Source organism: Corylus avellana, chromosome ca6, assembly GCF_901000735.1.
Source record: "Corylus avellana chromosome ca6, CavTom2PMs-1.0".
Lineage (NCBI taxonomy): Eukaryota > Viridiplantae > Streptophyta > Magnoliopsida > Fagales > Betulaceae > Corylus > Corylus avellana.
The window spans coordinates 27,844,956-27,853,742 of NC_081546.1; positions in this window are offsets into that span (position 1 = coordinate 27,844,956).

Below are 8,787 nucleotides of genomic sequence, written 5' to 3' on the forward strand. Positions count from 1 at the left end.
TGGGTCCTAACACAAATGAAGCAATTGACACTCGATTATCTCCCTGGCAATAAGAGCAGCGCAAGTAGAGTCTAAAAGGAGAAAGAAAACTGAAGATATAGTAGATGTGAAGGGAAGAAATTAAAGAAACCTGTGTTGAGGAGAGGCATCCAACAACTGAGAGCAAAAGGCTCGCACGGCCGCAGGGCGAGTTCAAGTCATAGAGCCCCAAGGCCTCGTAAAAATTGTTAAGTGGTGTAATTGCTTGAACTCAATTCTTTTTCTCTCTCCCATATATAATATATGGGATTGATGCACGACATGTCATTTACGCATTCAATTGTGAGAGAAATCCTTTTTTTTCAAATTGCAAGTAATTCAAACAAATAATTGTGAGAATCCGGATCCTAATATGTGAGTGATGGAACCTTTCCTTACCCTTGAATTTCCCAGGTGTTCACCTTCCTTTCCCAGTGGCTACGGCACGGGCCTTTGACCCTTATGCTTCCCTCCAATTCGCTCTATACTTTTCTCTTTCTCGACAATCAAGAAGATAGATATGGGGAGAGGGAAGAAGCTGCCTTCAATATGAACAACTGGGAAGTTGAGGATCTTGGTTTCCTTAAGATTGTGCTCAGTTAAAAAAATAAAATAAAATAAATTTCCATGCCAATTTGCAAGCAAGTGCTTTCCTTAGACAAGCATCCGAATGTAATTTTGAAGACATTATTAGTGCTCATTGTTTTAAGATATCTAGTAATCATCTAGCAAAATACATATGTTATTATTATCAAACTATACTTGTTATAAGATGTCTTGTGATAATGATTTCAATCTAACAAGTAATATTAAGTTCATTCAAGACAAATAAATGATACAGAGAAAGTTCGCGTTTTGAATAATCATTCTCTCTAAGACTATCCTAGCTCTCACTCGATCTCTAGGCAATTCATCTCTCATCCTTGCTAACTTAAGCATCACAACTTTTTTTATTTTTTTGGTGCCGATACCACCAACAAGTCTTTGATCACTTTTATCCTTTTTTGCAGGTATCCGTTGCCCGAAATTGATTGGGCAATCAATTGAAGAAATATTTGTTACTTTCTTAATTAGAGAAAAGATCGTCTGGCACAAGTTAGATCAATAGATGCTAAGGGAAACCCACATATATATATTTTTTCTTTGAATTAGGATAATGATTTAATGAAATCAGATTGAGTATTTTATTCTCACTAAGAGCAAATTGAAATAATTGTAACTTTTTTTTTATTTTTTTTTTACATGTCCACATAAGAGAAGGGAGAGAAGAAATTCGAACTAATGACCTCCGCTTTATGAGACGTGGTTCACAGCTGATTGAGCTATCCCTTGATATCGAAATAAATGTAACTTTGAGCGCTTTTCATTGTATAAAAATACCTTACGGACTATGGACTATGGAGGACTAGAATGATGAGCAAGCCCTAATAGTTAGCTTTTAGTACAATTTTCTATAAAGCCGGCCCAGTACATTGTTGAGCTCCAAAGGATTGAGCCGGCCTCAAACTTTGGGCTAGCCCCATATGTAGTTTTGCCAAATATATAGAGGTCCTTCTCACTCTCCTAAGTTTTTGCAATTTTTTCTTTTTCTTTTCTTAGTTAATTTGTGTTAAAGTTGGTTTACTATTGAAATGGTTTAATTATTAACAAAACACAATAAATCTCTTATTTAGTTCGATCTTATTGAGTAACGAAGATGATAGATAGTGTTATATAGAGAGATAGAACCATAAACTTTTGAAGGGGCTATGGCCTGATTTTATGAGATTACAACACATCATTTAAGGAGTAAATTTTGGAAAAATTTTTTGGAAAGCGTATCATTTCTCTTTTCAAAATCATTTTCAAATGTTTACTAAACAAATTTTCATTTGTTGACCCTACATGCAACACTTTTTATAAATGGCGTCCCCGCAAAATCAATTCTTCTTGCATTTTATACTTTATGGTGAAATATCGTTCGTTCATTAATCTTGAGCTTAAGTAGTAATTAATGCAAGAATTTATATTCTGTAGGAATTGATAGAGTTTATAGCAGTAAAAATTGTTGAAAGAGCAATGTCCATGAAGATACTAAACTTTGCTAAAATTGTTCTTCTACTTCAAGGTTTAGTTAGATTTTTCCCATATTTGCTTTTTTCTGTCTTTCTTTAGTTCGTTTTCTCTATTTTTGTTTAAAATCAAGCAACAACGGGAAAGAGAAAATGAGTTGTCCTAACATAACAGCTTGATGATAGTGTCAATATGAACTAATAGAGAAAGGATCCGAGTATATATCTGTGTACAAAATACAAAAATGTACAGAAACAACCACAATCTTTTGTGTCAGAGGTTCGACTATTTTTGCACGGAAAGAAGTTTTTCTAACAAATATATTGTGCCACATTCTCTACTACTAAAGTTTTATTTGAGGGTGGAGATTTGCATGGCATTCACATTTTTTTTTTTTTTTTTTTCTAATTAAAAAGGTGGGAAGGGGCGACCAGTGTAGTTTTCCCCCTTGGGCGTTACCATCGGGGTTCCCACCCGCTGTGGAATGTCCGGTTTGAGCCATAGCTACTGCCTGGGAAGGCGAGCCCGTCACCATAACCCCACAAAGGTGTAAGCCAGTAGAGCTCCTTTAAAGTAGCATCTGGTTCACGCATCTACTACCGTAAGCGGATTTGAACACGCGACCACTAAGATGAAAGGAATTCTTCTACCAACTCAACTACCACCCTTGTGGTGCATGGCATTCTCATTTTGATTGTTCAATTTGCTGTTTGATGTCGAACCTTTTAGTTTAAAACTTATCAATTTAGAATTATCAGCTTTTCTATTCATTTTTAGTGCGAAAATTTTGTTTATTCTGTCTCCTATGGATCAGAACCCGTGCATTGTTATTCAAGGGATGCAACATTTGTTGGGGACGTTCCAAATGGAACCACCCAGTTCTGCCGGTTCAACTCTATGAAAATAAATGACAACACTTCTAGCAATATGATGTTTGGTCCAAGTACCCCAAATGGAAATAAGAAGCTAGATGCAGCATTCTGTGATGCTGAACCAAAAGCAATTGAGAAAAGTAGCAAGTATCCAATCTTCCTCTTCTTCTCGGTGAGTTGAAGTACATTTTTCTGCTACAATTCTTGTTCTTTTTTTGTTGGGTAAATCACATGTTTTCTCATTTTCATATGGCCAAAACGTGGTACAAATTACAATTAAATTTGATTTTTTTCCCCACTCTGTTGCTGTAACTAGCTAGAATACATGAATAAGCTAGCTATAAGCTTTTGCTTAGTTTTAATTTCAATGGAGACTTATTTGCTAAAGAGCTGGATAGATGAGAATGGTCATGCAGTTGTCGATGCTTGGAGTAGATAGAAGATAAAGCTAAAAAGGGTAAATAATATTTTGAAAAGAAATAGCAGATGTTAATAGTCATTGGTTGGGGTCTTCTTTTTTTTTTTTTTTTCTTTTTTTCTGTGTGTGTTTATTTATCTATTCACATATGTGCAATAGTTTTGCAGGCACTATTTATTTTTTCCTAAATTTAGAACCACCTATAAATAATAAGTCTGATGAGAGTAATAATAATAATAATAATAGTAATTTTTTTATTTTTTTTTTTAAAAAAATGGTCACTTCATTATCTCATCATCTTGAGAAAACTGGTTGGTCAAAATTGAAAACTGAATGCGGTACACAAGTCTTATTTTGCGGCCACAATGAGGCTTTTTGATTCCCAGTTGAGCTTTCAACAACAGTTGTGAATCTATTACCAAATTGCTGGAGCTTGCTAATCCAATTCCTAATCCAGAAATCTACTCGGTCCAAGTTTACTGCCAATCATGAAAATGAGCTAAAAGGAGAGACAACCATTACACATGCATGACTGCAAAATTGTTTTCAATTTTTTTTTTTTTTTTTATATAATTTTAACTATTTAATTCAAAAACTTTCCCAATTCCCACTACCTTTCAACCCCTTAAGTCAACGGATAAAGGTTCGAAGTAACAAAAACCATGACCATTTGAGAGATAAATGAAGTTTCTCCTTTTTTTTTTTATATATTTTTTTAAATTTTTTCGTTAAATGAGAACCAACAAACAGAACCTTACAAACGAAGCAAACATGGGACCAACTAAAAGAACAACACTAAAAGAAACTCATTCCACCTTTGTAAAAAAAATAATTTCTATAAAATACTTTTAAATGCGTCACATTAAGACATTAATTTTAAAAATAATGGGAACTTGTGCAAGTGGACAAGAAAGTAGTTGTTAGAGTAGTAGCATGCAGTATACTCCCTATAGTGCATTCCCTTTCTTATGTTTAAGGAAAATCACAAAAAAACATCCACATCAGAAGCTCCAAATTTAACCAACATCAAAGGGCATCTACAGTATTTCCCAATGCATCTACAGTGTTTTCCAATGCATTGGAAAATACTATAGACTCCCTATGCATTATTAAATTATAAAACATTTCATTCTCTTTCCTATCTCCTTTACATGCCCCAACAATTCTCTCTTCTCTCTCCTCTCTCGTTGGTTGCAATGATAAAAAAAATAATATTTAATTCATATAGGAAAAAATAAGAGAATTTATTGTGAAATGTTTTTTTATAAGGAATCAAAAAGTAATTTTATTCCCTAAATTGAAGACAAATAATTGGGAAGCTGCTGCTTGTGGCAGAATGATAAGTTTGGTTCAAAGTGATGTTTATATATGAGTATGGTTGTCATTATATGAAATTCGTAAGGTATTTTTGTCCGTGTATATATTTCATTAAACACAAAACTGCGGGGTGCTTTTCTTCCAGAAGTTTGTTTGCTTAGAAGCCTCGTTTTTCAGCTTCGCCCCAAACATGGTTTTGAGCATTTGAAGCCTCCAAAGCGCTTTGAAAATATTTTACCAAACACCTCTATTTTTTTCTGAAACGGGCTTCGAAGGCATCATAAGTGCTTTTTGGGTGTTGCAGACCCAAACATGCTCTTAGTGGATGAATAAATTATCTGACTTGAGAGACACAGCCCAAGAGAATTTGTTCGACGTAAATAAGAGAAGGTGGCGTACGGTATATCATCCTCTTTCTTTACAATATGATTAGTGGGAACTTAGCCTTATTTGTCAACTTTCCGGTCGTCACAGACTCACAGCTTGGAATCGTCCACAACTTTAAGGAAGCTGCCAAGAAGTTGCTCATTGTTCGTTTGACGCGTCACGCGTGTGACCAACTCTGAGTCATGATTCAGAGCACGCCTGGCGTGCTTCAACAGTGAAGCACGCCAGGCTAAATTTTGTTTTTTTTCTTTTTTTTCAAAAAAATTAAAATAATAAAATAATAATAATAAAAAAATCACGGCCGGCGTGCTTCACTGTTGAAGCAGGGCGTCACCCCTATCTTCCATTCTTTTCATATCGTGCAACGCGGCATCTACTTATATATATATATATATATAGTGGGAGAGAGAAGTGGGGGAGACTTGAGGGCGGTCGCCTCTGGTATTTTTTTTAAGGGTTAAATACTTCATACCCCCCTAAGGTTTCTCAATTTTATTTTTTTTCCTGCTGTAGTTTCATTTTTTATGGAATTCGGCTGTGATTATTTTATTCAGTGACCAAATTAGTCCGTCCAGTTAGTTGGCGTTAGGATTGACCGTGAACGATAAGGCGTCGACTACATTGACACATATTTAATTTTTTTAATTTTTTTTAAATAAAAAAATGTATTTTTTTTTTAAAGGAAAAAAAAATTGGGAGTGGCGAGCAGGGGTGGCCGATTGATTGGGGTGGTTTCGGCCACCCAAGGCTCAATAAGGGTGGTCGGTGGGCGCAGAGGGGGGTGGTTTTAGGCCGCGGGCTCAAGGGGGGTGGCAGTGCCCCAGTGCACCTAGAGACTAAGCCACTTGATGCGACCAGAATGGTGGCCGGGGCCACCCCAATTTTTTCCACTTTTAATTTAAAAAAAAAATTAAAAAAAATTAATATGTGCCACATGTCGACGTCTGTTTGGTCCACGTGTCAGTCATAACGGTCAACTAACGGATGGACTAATTTGGTCACTTATCAAAACCACAGGGACCTCCTGTGATAAAAATGAAACCACAGGGGGAAAAAAATAAAGTTGAAAAATCCTAAGGGAGTATGAAGTATTTAACCCTTTTTTTAAAGTATTTTTCTAGCATGAATTGTTTACCATCCCAAGTAACAAGATTTTGTTAAAAAAAAAAAACAATCAAGAAATTTAATGTTTATTTATCAATATTTCACGTTTTCTTGTCATAATCCAAGTACCCAACCGAGTAAGTTGAGAGTAAAGTTTATAATTAAAGCCATTAACGCCTTAATTTGTCTTGGTTATGACAGCGTCCTTAATTTTTCTTGGTTATAATTTAAGCTTTTCAATTGAGATATATCTCTCATTTTCATCATTTTGTTTATCTTATTCTAAAACAATATTGTTATTTTTTTTTTGTTTGGTGTGTTTTATATACTTTGGAATTTTGTCAAGCATCAACGAGTTTCAAAAGATTACTGCCAATCTCAGATTTGTTCTTTTTATTAATTCATTTTAGGCTAATAGCTATCGGAATATGCTAATAATTTTATTATAATATCATTAGAGTATGAAAACTAAACAATTATTAAACAATACTTCGTAACAAAATGGAAGATGAATTTCTTGAAAATAATTTGCTTCTCTACATTAAAAGGGAAATTGCTGAAAGCTTCGATTCAGATACTTGATGATTTTGTTTCTCTAAGACCACATAGAATGCAATTTTAGGCACTTTGTATTTTGTATTTTCCTTTACTTTTGTGCTAGTGCCTTCATGGTAACTAATATATCAATTTAGCATATAAATATGCTTTTTGTGATACATATAGTGTGGTATAATTTATTTTTTTGATTGTATTTACCATATTATAATAAAAATATAATATATAAAGAGAAAAAAAAATTATCGTTATATTTTATTATTTTATTGACACCCCTGGTAGAACCTGGATCCGCCACTATATATATATATATATATATATATATATATATATATATATATATGTCCACACAATGAAAGGCTGAGAGAGATTCAAACTAGTGATCTTCATTTCATTAAGCGTGGTCCACAATCGATTGAGCTACCCATTGAAACATATTAGGTGTTTAATGGAGAATGTTAGGTTTTTTTTTTTTTTTTTTCTTGATTATAGGGGGATATTATTTTATGAAAAAATAAAAAAGAAAGTTGCTCTTATTTCTTTTACTTGACTTTTATAAAATAATATTCACTTAGGACCAAGTGAACACAAGGAGAACACCAAAAAAACACCTAACATTTTCCAATATTAATTAAGGAGTCAATGCTAGGTGTTCTGCTTGTGTTCTCCTAATTTTAGGTGAATAGTTAAAATAGAGATCCTTATTTTAGCACTTTAAAAAAGTGAGTAGTTAAAATAGAAAAAAATGTACTTTCAGTTATTTTGGTGAGTAAAATTTGGTAATACTGCTAATAATTCTCTTACAAACATTGCTGAAGAGATCCTTATTCCCTAGATAGAGGTACATATTAACATACTTCTCACCTGATTTTTTTTAACTTCTAAATAACAACAAACAAAATTTATTCCGAGTCAACAGAAAATAAATATAAATAAAAAAGAAATGCTATATTTTTAAATTTTATTTTTCAAAAATTAATTCTCAAAATACTGTGTCAATCATTTCATAAATTAATAAATTTCATAAAATAATAACACATTATTTAAAAACACACTTTTAAAAAAATAGTGGGAAAAATATAATTTAGCCCCTCAAACTATCAGTTATTTTCATTTTAGTCCCATAACGTTCAAAAAGTGATAAAGTAGTCTCCAAACTACCAACTAGGTGCAATTTTGCCACTCTGTTAGTCATTACCATCAACTAGGATGAAAAATTCAATACTACGACATTCTGGTAAGGTTAAGTTACTAAAATACCCTTTTAAAAAAAATCAATTTAAAAAATGTCTCCCAAAACAACGTCATTTTGAAGAATAAAAAAATAAAAAACCCGTAGTTTAAGGTTGGCTCGCTAGCCACCCCCATGGCCTATGGGGTGGCTGGCGAGCCCCCCCATAGGCCATGGGGTGGCCGACAAGCCACCCCCAAGCTGGGTGGCCACCCCAAGCCTATTAGGGTGGTTGGGCAGCCACCCCCATGGCTTGGGGGTGGCTGGGTGGCCACCCCACATGCCTAGGCTTGGCCGGCCAGCCACCCCATGGCGAGCCACCTTATAAGCCATGGGGTGGCCGGCGAGCCACCCTTAAACCACCGTTTTTTTTTTCCTCTAAACGACGTACTTTTTAGGGGACATTTTTTAAATTGATTTTTTTTTTTTTCAAAATGGCATTTTAATAATTTAACCTCAAAAAATGATGTTGTTTTGCATTTTCCATCCAATTTGACAGTACTGACTAACGGAGTGGCCAAATTGCAATTTTTTGGTAGTTTGTGGGCTACTTTATCACTTTTTGAATATTAAAAGGATAAAATAAAAATGACTGGTAGTTTGAGGGGCTAAATTATATTTTTTCCAAAAATAATTTAAAAAGTGTAACAACTCTTAAATAAATAAAAGATCAATGTCTACTTCATGAACTCGAAGCATATTTCCCCGGCTAATTATATTCCGGAATTCATTCGGAGAAACTACTTCATAAAGAATCCAGGACACAAAGCTAACCTAACTTCATTGTTACCCTCTGCCAAAGAAGCTCTCAGTTTCTGTGTATGTTTGCTGAG